This window comes from Epinephelus moara, chromosome 7, assembly GCF_006386435.1.
Source record: "Epinephelus moara isolate mb chromosome 7, YSFRI_EMoa_1.0, whole genome shotgun sequence".
Taxonomy (NCBI): domain Eukaryota; kingdom Metazoa; phylum Chordata; class Actinopteri; order Perciformes; family Serranidae; genus Epinephelus; species Epinephelus moara.
In genome coordinates this window covers 38,973,835-38,984,983 of record NC_065512.1, presented here as the reverse complement: position 1 = coordinate 38,984,983, position 11,149 = coordinate 38,973,835, and the positions used below count along the sequence as shown (strand labels likewise).

The 11,149-nt window shown below is 37.1% G+C and overlaps 1 long non-coding RNA gene across 1 annotated transcript; it reads left to right on the top strand.

The window, feature by feature from the left end:
• Positions 1 to 2,194: 2,194 nt before the first annotated feature.
• On the top strand, positions 2,195 to 3,315 carry LOC126392774 (uncharacterized). The gene is made up of 3 exons (XR_007570217.1): positions 2,195 to 2,218; positions 3,116 to 3,187; positions 3,281 to 3,315. It is a non-coding gene; the product is annotated as an uncharacterized LOC126392774 (long non-coding RNA).
• The last annotated feature ends 7,834 nt before the right edge of the window (positions 3,316 to 11,149 follow it).

Sequence of the window (11,149 nt, the reverse complement as noted above, 5' to 3'; positions counted from 1 at the left end):
CACTGCGCCAAGCTGGATCTGTCGACACCTCCCCCTGCTGCGCCGCCACACCCATCTCAGCGCACCTCGGTCTGCCAAACTACCAAACTGAGCGCGCCTCGGGTTGCGCTGCTCGAAACTAGCTCTGCGTGGGGTTCGCCACCCTGCACCACCCTGCGCTGCCCCGGGAAACTAGAGCCCTTAAAGTGACCAAGGGGAACAGGTGAGTTTAACCTTAAGGTTTTCTGGAGATTGTTCCAAGCATATGGGGCATAAGCAGAAAAGGCAGACCTCCCCATCTCGGTACGGACTCTTGGAGATATTAATTGTAACCAATTATTAGAGCGGGTATTACGAGTGTAAGTGGACCGAACAAGCATGTGCTGTTTTATATGTGCTAGTGGAGTCAGATTAAAGTAAACTTTACTGCACTTACAGATAATTACATTATTTATGAGTTGTTTTTATCTTTTATGGCCAAAAGCAAAAAAGAAAGGGTCAGCAGCTTCTTCTGTAACAGACTGTATTAAATGGAAATATAATATAATATAACATATCGGTCACAGGCCCCTAAATTGTATCGAATTGAAATTGTATCTTGGCAGACTTTGTAATATCAGCAAATATAGTATGGTTGTCCAAAGAAACAAATTTTATATTGTATCAGTTCTTATCTTTTCTAGTCATTCTAACATTTCTAATCTTTTATTGTGTCTAACGTGTGTTTCAAAGGTATCTGTGTATTATGAACATAGTAATGTAATTTGTAATTTCTAATAATGACAAGCAATATTTATGTGCATTCCTTATAAACTCAAGCACTACGAGCAGTCAGAAGCAGATGTAGATTTTGTAAGTAATTATGTAAAGATCAGAGCTACTAACATATTGATGAATACCGAAATACACGTAAATTTCCCTCTGTGAACATTTACACACAAGTTTGTTATGCTCACATTTCATGAATGAGACCCAATAATATTCTGTTAATCAGTTTAAACATACTCTTTTCTTCTTCATACTTTGTAGGCTGTTATCACTGTTCACACGTTCACCTATGAAAAGTGATGCACCAGAGTTCATGTATAACTCACGTAAATCAGGAAGGCTGTGATCATGTCAACAATGATCGCAACACTGATGGGAATTAAGAAGCAAGTAAAAAAGGAAGTAGTATAAAGAGCATTAACATATCCTCAAACAACGGTTCTTACGATATCTTTCCAAAATGCACACAAATGGTTTGCATGATATCCTAAGGATTTGAACCCCTCGAAATATGTTGCATACTTAACCTGAAGTTACATACTTAATGTAAAGTAATAGAGTTTAGGCAGGTAAAGTTACTGTGGTTAGGTTTAAGGGTAACACTTTATATTAAGGTACTGTAATAAGCGTTAATTAATGCTTAATAAGCACCAATTAACAGTTAATGAGAACTTATAAGACAGAATAAGATGTCTATTACCATCAATAAGACTATATAAGTGTTAATTATAGCATCATTTACACAGTTATTATTGCATATAGGAGCATTATAAGCACTAGAAACTTGTTAACAGTTTATAAAGCTATCCTAAATATTAATTAATAAGATGTCTATTTACATTAATTATGATTTATAAGGGTTAATTATAGAACAATAACCACATTTATTACTGGTTTATAAGACACAATAAGACCCTATCAAATTAAATTAATAAGGTGTAATAATGATCCCTTGCAGCTACCGGATCTAAAGTGGGAGCAGTGTCGTATAAAGGTTAATAAATTATTAATATGCTCTCAGGGCTCGAAACTAACGGTGTCTGGACGTCCCGGGGACTATAAAAATTGCTACTGGGACACAAAGATGATGTGTCTGGGACAATTCCAGGACAGCAAAAAAAACAAAAAAAAGTCAAAGCAATATCGAAATGGGTGTTATTTACAACGTCATTATGTATGGGTATCTGAACGTCGCTTTTGTCGCTTGAATAATTTCAATGAAAACTTATGAACAGCAAAAATACAGTGGCTTTTACTGCACCTGATCTGGCTCCACACGCGCGCACGGCATGACGGTCACGCTGGATGCCACTCGCCAGTTATGCTCACCACTCCACATCAGAGCACAGAACCTAGCAATGCTGAGATGGTTCAAAAAATTATGCAAGCTCCTCCTGTGCCAGTTGGAGTAGGATGCGACACTTGGCGTCGGGACTCTAAAGACGATGTTTCATCTGTTTCTGCCCCTGTGGTATGTTAGTTTGTTAAAGTAGGCTATAGGCTAGCTTGCTGATTTTTAGCTAGTTCTAGTTCTTTGTGATAGCTAACACTAGCAGCTCAGCTAATCATATGATGGCCTTACAAAGTTATAAAATGAGACTGTGTTCTAAATTTTGATGTTTATGATAATGACGGTAACGTTACAGTTAATCAGAAGAGGTGTACTCGGTTCATTCAGACAGTAATAATTAGGCTAGCAACTTTAGCTACAGAGATGAAGGTCATACTTGAACTAGCAGCCAGTCATGTTTCTAAATTTCCTACAGGTAAGCTGAGTATAATGAACACCCAGATAACAGTAGTATGTTTTAGCAGAACCTTAGTGTGTAACTGTGATACTCAGAGACATTGACTTTGACCGTGATTAAGAGAGTGTGTGTGTCGCGGCTGGTAGAGGGTGCCGCTAGAAATAGCTCCGGTAGCTAAGTGCGTCGCTAATGACGTTCTGTGTGAGTTAAAGTGAGTGAAATGTGTGTGAAGATGCATATAGTTGAGATACAAGAGTGACAGTAAATGTGTGGAGGATGAGCAGAGTGAATGTGTTAGGAGCATCGATGAGCTGTGTGTTATGTTGAGCAGGCTAATGGATAAAGGCTGCGTCATGTTCATGCTTACTCTTGCTGATTTGCTAATGCCATAGCCTGACTTCATTCCTCTCCGTCAATAAGGTTAAAGGAGCATTTCATACATTTTGGACACTTTGACACTTTGGATACATTGAAATTTGTATCAGGCTCACTGTGCAAGTGTTTTATTATCACTCTTGTGAAACCATTGAGAGTGTAATTCAGTACTAGGCTGTGGATTAAAAACAAGGGAAGTTAGATTTAATGTGTTTATGGGTTTAATTCTGTGCCTTCTCTTTCAGAGGGATGGGCTGACATTGCAGATGGTGTCAGATGGACTGCAGAAGACGACCCTGGCTCTTGTAGCCATGCAGGTAAACAAAATAAACTCCCTAGAGAGGAATTAATATGCTACGGTGTATGTTTAGCAATCGTGACAGTGAAAGTTTTTTTCTTCTGTATTTCAGACAGTCCCAGGTCAGCATCTGAAGCAGTTCCTGGATAAAGTGGGACCTTTTCCCAGAAACACCTTCTCTGGTGTAAAACTCAACAGGAAACAAGTGGATGATAATGACTTCCACAAAGTGAAAGATAAACTAATCAATGGCTTCTGTGACAACCTCACCACGTGGTTTGGCAACCTTGATGAGGGTGTCTTGAAGGCCGCTGCCACCATGTTTGACCTAAGTAACTGGCCTGAAGACATCACTGACCTGGCCACCTTTGGCCTGGCCGATGTTGAGACTTTTGTTACTCACTTTCAGAGAACTGATGGGTTAGAGGGAGCTTTGTGGAACACTGTATTCCCGAACAGTCAATCTAAGTAAAACTTTTGATTCAAATTATCAAATTAACTCAGATCCGTCCTTTTATAGAGCTCAACTATTAGGGTTTCCAATCCCTTTTTCCTGTTATTGACAATAGTGGTTGCATTAAAAATCAATATGAAAAGGAAATATGTCCTTATGTTGTGTTTTCACTACCATTGGTAGACTGAATTCTCATCACGAGTGAATAAAGCAGCTAACTCTGAATCAATCTGCTCAAATTTTTAAGTTCAAATAACTCATGTGTGTCTTAGCATGCCATTTTGAGGAAATGAGATTCCCATGATCCTTTGCTAAAGAAAATAATAACATACTAGAGTGAAAAGAACGCATCGGAATTCTTTAATGTTGAAATAATGATTGATATCTGGATGTTGCAATAGGTGCATAATTAATAGAATTATTAACTTCAGTGAGTGCATAATAAAGAGTTTATGAATGTCAACAAGACACTGTTCCCACTTTAGATCCAGTAGCTGCAAAGATGCATTATGAGCTGTTAATAACTGCATATTAATAATTTATTAACCTTTATATGACACTGTTCCCACTTTAGATCCAGTAGCTGCAAAGATGCATTATGAGCTGTAAATAAGTGCATATTAATAGTTTATTAACTTGAGTTATTTTAAGATACACCTTCACTTTTGCATTAGTTTAAATATGTAACTTTACGTTAGTATGGAACATGACATGCTGATACCATTTTTGGGGTACTGTTTTGTTACATATCAGACCACACTGTTGTATAGGCATACATTGTTGTAAATGTAGTGGTTACGGCCTTTCCATATTAAAAGCTGAGTCTCAAGCATGATCAAATAAAGGCCAGTGGCTAATAAAGAAAAGAACATGTAATTTTATCATCAAGTATCTCATCTTATCTTAAGTAAATCCCACAGGTACAACAACATCTTGTCATAACAGAAAAACTGTCTTTCAAAAATTCCATTCACCTCTACAGTCCCGTTTAAAAAAAAATAAAAAAATAATTGTTAAGCCACCATCTAAGAAAATCAACCTCCTGAAACAAATTTGCATTAAAAGCCTAGCAGGAAAGAGGGGAATTACTGTATGCCCTTCGATTTGCTGAAAGGCTAATATCACGAAACATCTCAGTTGGAAGTGCTAAATTTAATTGACACTAGTTTAGTTGAAAAGAAGAAAAAAATGGCAAGGTGGAATAAATTGCAATAGTAAATACAAACAGAGGAGAGAAACTCAAAACAGCAGAGTCGGTGGCATTACACACAAAAGGAGACATTTCACAGATTATGTGTTCTCATTTCAGAAACATACTCAAACTACATGATTATTAGAAAATAGAGATGCCTAGCAGAGTAGAACGTTTTATAAAAAATATCTTTCCAGCAGAGATCATGCAGAATGTGGCTGTGTGTGTGTGTGTGTGTGTGTGTGTGTGTGTGTGTGTGTGTTCATTCATTTTGACAGAAATACTTGCACTGATCATTTTTCAATCTATTCCATTTCTTTCACGATTTTTTCAATATTTTTTTTTGAACCTGTTAAAATAATACAAACAAATTAAAACTTTTAAGCAATAACAACAAAAACAAACGGGATCCTCAGCAACATAAAGGCAACAAATAAGCAACTCAAATAATATCGTTCATGTTCAAAAGGGGTAAGAAGAAGTTAAAAACTTTTCTGGTCTTACCATGTCTTATTTTTGCTATATTAATCATAGAAAATAAGTTCAATTGAGTTCAATTTACAGTCAGCAGTGTCCATATTTTTCTTGGTCAGCTTAAACAAATCAACCCTTTTATACAGAACAAGAACAAAATAATCGAAACAGATGTACCAAAACCATCAAACAGTCCAGAACAAGAAATAACCAAATAGAAAATCACTGATCATTGGTAAACTACTGTCAGTGAAATTCAGCCCTTCCCACAGTTGTTTCATATTAAAAGCTTACTGGGAAAGAGGGGAATTATGCCCTCGGATCAGCTTGAAGACTTTTATTGTGAAAAAAAATGAAGGAAGTTTCTACTTTTAATGATAGTAGCTCAATAATGATGCGAAGAATGGTAAGACAATTAATAATTGAAAAATAAAAAACACATTTCTGCAAGAAATATGAAAAAAGATAATAGATCAGAAAAGAGACAATAATAATTTACAGTATAAACAATATTCTTACACAAACAAATGTGGGAATAATTTTAAAACCTGCTTCTTTTATAGCCTGTTTCTAATAAGTCTATGTATCTTGGTGTTTTAATTTTGAAAACATTATAAAGAACCTTGCCAAGAGTGACTGCAGGAAAATGAAAATGGAAAGCAAAGCACTGAGCTTGATGCTGAGTCCAGCCACAGAGCTGATTGTGTTTTTTTGGCATGACGGTCAGATAATCTGCGTGTCCCCTTTGGCCCCGTCCCAATACACCCAAATAAGTTGTCATTTCAGCTCGCTCTCACAAACAGCAGACCGATGCCTGTACAACGTGGGTTAAAGTGTGTGTGTGTGTGTGTGTGTGTGTGTGTGTGTGTCCATGCTTGCATGAGTGTGTACGCTCCCATGCTGTGCTGAGACACTGAAGAGCTTGTCGAGTTCCCAGGCGATACTGTTAGCCTGAAGAAGAATTGTGGGAGAAAAAGGAGGATGATAATAAATGGGTTTATGCTCCGGAGACAGCCATCCTCTTAATTGCTCAGGAGCCCGTTTATGAAGAGAGACTTGGAAAGGTCCAAGCAAAAAGTGTGTTCGAATGTGTGTGTGTGTGTGTGTGTGTGTGTGTGTGTGTGTGTGTGTGTGTGTTAGGAAAATATCCACTTCAATGTATTTTAAATGTATTTTGCAGCACATATGACTAAACACAAGATCCTACAATTTAAGGATTGTGCAATCAGCCAAAAGGCAGTTAAATAGCCTACTAAGTATTATCAGGCATGTGCTTAGGCACTATTGTCTAAATCTATAACTGTTCTTTATAAAACAAGGGAGTTTTTGAATAAGAAATGTTTCTATAGACTCTTTTAGGGCCGACGTCACAATGATGTCAGTTTGTTAGCTTGAGGCAAAACATGCCTCGCCACCACAGGACAGTTGACTACACAGGAGTCTTAAAATGTCATTTTGTTGTGCTATTTGGTGCAAGAATAGGAGTCATGACTTAAATATTAAATTTGAACACATACCAGCAGCCACTGCCCATCAACAAAGACAAAGATAACTAGGGTAAAATGCGATAAGACACATGTGCAGTGCACACTTCACATCAGGTTAGGGAAAAAGTGTTTACTGTTGTAGGAATGAATAACGTTGGAGAGGTATTAAGAGGAATATTGGATTTCTTCAAAGCTATTTTGCTTTGAACGCAAAAGAAACTGGAGAAAACCGTTAAAGTGTCATCCTTCTTTGTAAGATTGGCATAGTAGTCAACCACAAAGCCAGCTGCTCGGTGCTCTGCCGCTCCATCTCCCCAGACAAAATGCCCAGTGTGCGCTCAGCCACTCTGAAAGTGCGGTGCTTTGCATTACCGAGTAGTACATTCTGACAGCGTCACAAATTTACGAATGGTCCAGTTTGTGCCAGTGTGTGCTCTGGCACTTGAAATAAGTATTTCTGAATGCACCACTAGCATCATCTTCCTCCATTGTCTAAAACAAGTCAAAAGAACACACTAGCTAGTGCTAGCTAATGTCTATGGTGAATTGTTATGCCTCCAGCTAAGCCCAGCCCACCAAAAAATGTCATGCTGTTTACTAAGAGTAAATGAGTCGATAATATTGTAGTGTCCACTTGTAATGCCATATATGTCCTAGTGTGCAGAAATTTGGGGAAATGCATGTAAAACAAGATAGACCCTCTACTTAAACTTCAGAAAAGAGATCTTACATTAATACATAGCTGGTTATCATGAATCTACTAATCAACTATTTACAGCATCCTATACTTTAAAGTGTCTCAAAATTGTTTATTAAAAAACACTGAAAATACTTTTTTGAGTTGTGAGTTTAAATTATGTTGCTCTCTGTTGAGTTTCAAAAAACCCTTAAAATGTAAAATGAGTACAAATTATAATGTTAATTGATTAACATGTAAAATAATTGAGAATTATAATTTAGTATTTTGTATTTAATTATTAATATATTTATTTCCTTTCTTTGGTATTGTTGATATCCTTGTTATCCTTTGGTAGATATAGGCAAAAATAAGCCTGGGGCTTCAGCCTATTCCTTTTTCAGTTTTATTGACTGTGAGAAAATTTGTGTCAAACGATCTTTATTTCTCCAGATGTGTGTAACTGAAATAAAAATCATTCATTCTTTTTTTGAGATATTAAGCTAGAAATTCTATATTTAAAAATGTTTCATTTGGGATATCATTATAGTGGACTATAGTTTTCTTGTAATCAGTTTTTAAAAGGAAAGGGAGACCCAACACAAATTTAAAGGTTCACAAATATTTGAGATGGAATATACCAAACTATTACAAGTATCTTGTAATGACTCACGATAGTAGAACTTCTTCTTAGCTTAAAAAATATCTTGCTGCTCTATTTTATTCTTACCTACAGAATACATCTTTGGTTTAGGGGTTGTGTTGATAAATTCTCAAACAAAAGCTGATATTGCAAAATGTTGGTCTTACATAATAGCTAGTGTAACAACAGAGTTATGTCATACTGACCAAAATGGTTCCTTGAGTTTCTTTTTCATCGATTAATGCCAGCGTTTCTTCTTTTGCCACCTCCTTAATTGCAGTTCAGTTGCTGTCCATGAAAAACAAAAAACAAAACAAAACAAAAAAAAATACTTCTTGCAAATGTTTCAAAGTCAGAGGGAGGGATTTCACCATCCTCAGAAGGATTATAATGTAAAACAGAAAGCGCTGAGCATCACTGATGGTACTTTGTCTTAAAGGGTAAGTTCTATATTTTTCAACCTGGATCCATGTATTTTTGATTTTAAATGATTAATGGAGACATTTTTGAAATTCGGTGTTGGCAAAGAGTAGCCCATTTTACAATGTATCTTCAAGGCAGGAATTTCACACCATTCTGCGGCCTCGCCAATCTGTTTTAAAGTTCCAAACACAGAGTGAGGGGACATAGTTGTCTCGCCTTTAAGTCAGCATCAGAGGTAGTAACTACCTGAAACAATGTCTGTATAAACAGGACAGCTGACAGGATGGGATCATGAGCGGCACAGGTGCGACATTTTGATGACGTGTTATAAGTGCGATCCACCATGTGAGATTTAAAAAGGTACCAGTTAGCAGCTAACTCAAAGAAGAACAGTGGCTGAAAATGTCCGCAAATTGGGAAAACAGTGAGGTCTGGGAGCTCCTTACCATCTCAGCAGAGGACGAGAACTTCTGCCATAAAACAGGTATGGTAATTGATTTTCATTGTCCTGTTATGCCATTGTTATTGTTTACAAAGCCCTGCCGATGCATACAGTATGTTATAAGTCACACTAGAGGCCGATACTTGATTCCGCGATGCCAGCATACTGTCTACACACTGGAGCAACATGATGTTGCCATTGTTTGGCTCTGTGTAGAAATGCAAAGGGGGCATAAAGGAGTAGTGGCTCTGTGGCGCTATCTCTGTGTAAAAAGGGCTACTTCTGCAGCTGTTTGCAGTTTAACCTCTAGAGGCATGTTCACACTGTAAATTTGCATCCACTGAAAGTGCTTTTGTTTGCCATTGACAGGCCCAGATTGTTGTTTTAAGTGTATGACATCTTAGGACCCTTACAGAGATGGACCTTTTTGTGAAAGAGTATGATCCCTTCCAGAAAAAAAACAAATAAGAGTTGGTGATTGTTAGAGCAGTGGAAAGACAAACCAAGACTGTTTTGTGAGATTTACTATGTTTCTGTTGACTTTGAAAGAACCGTGTTTTATAATTATAATTACTGGTAATTCAAATGGGGTCTGGTTGGTTTGGGAAGAAACGATTTTGGGGCTGTTTCTAATTAAAAAAGGAATTGATGCTTAAACAAAAAGGTCTATCTCTATGGGGATCCTTTTTGTAAGTTGTCAGACACTTAAAATAATATTCTGAGCCTGTCAGTAGCATTTCTAGTGCATGTAAATTGAAGGTGCAAACATGCCCTGACTGGTAATATTGCAGCTTGTTTCAGCTCTATCTGAATACTGGACCAATTTCAAAAATGTTGTCCTCATTAGTCACTCATTAGTCAAAAAAAAGAAGAAAAAAAAACATGGAAAAATTGGGTCCAGGTTTAAAGATACTAAACTTACCCTTGAGAGTTAAAGTGACTGGAATTAGTGAATGGAAATTGACCAAAAGAGTAGTATGACTAGTCTATGTTTATAGTAAACCCTTTGAAACCTGAACAAATTGGCTTGAATCCATTTAAAAACATAGGAAGAAAGCAATGACCAACTTAAAAAGAAATTACCCCAAAATTAATAATAGTGGGGCAGCATAGCTCACAAAAGCAAGACAAGTGTTCAAATTGTGCTTAAAGCACCAAAGTTGTTACATATATAGCAAAAGTAGAAAAATACCATGCACAGCGTAAGTCAAGGTGTGGTACTGTGGCAAAAGTGCAACTATGTAAAGAAAAAAACACATATGTTGTGGCTACATACCGCACACAAGACAGGACTTTGAAAGAGCATTTAATAGAGCAGAGCAACACGTTTCGGTTACAGCTTCATCAGGCTGATACTGAGCACAGGAAGACCATCGTTTAAATAGGAATCAGCACTCTAAAATTTACATATATAATTGAACAACAGAAAATAATCAATACAATATATATACCGTTTCAATGGCAAAATTACCATTATAACATATAAAATATATGTAATAGCCTCACATAGTCAGATTCATTCAAATAGTAATACAAGGACAACAGCACATCTGCAAGAGAGATATTTCAATACCATCTCACAAGGAGGATCATCTCAGAATTTTAAGAACAACATCATCAAAGCCACAGAAGAGAATATTCTCTGAATATTAAGAACAACATCATCACAGTCACAGGCTTTCAAGAACACAATATCACAACCACAAGAAGGATAATCATCATTAATCGTAAGGACAACAGAATCACATCCCCAAGCAACTCTAAAGGAAAGAACTCAGATCCAGTGTTTCAGTAAAGTCCATGAGGTTCCATACTGTTTAAAGTGAAAATCCAGAAGGACTCTCTCTGAAATGAAGCCCAGCGTAAGTTCAATCAGGAAGACCTTTCTCGTGCTCACCCTTTCACATTTTTCTCCATCCCACTCTCCACTACTCCCTCTAATCAGCTTACTATGGGTGTTCACTCCTCTAGTTATCCAATCACACTTTGCCACGATCTCTCAGCCAATCAGAATGCCACTGCAAAATTTTAAATCTGCTCTCTTTTCTGCTGCTGTCAGCCATCATTTTAGGCAGAATCTTTGCGCTGACAATTGCTCACCTTACCTTTTTTCTCTGCAGTCTCTTGTTGATTGGAACAGCCTTGTGCGATTCCTCAGCAGCAGCGGAATCATCTCTCACTCATCACGTC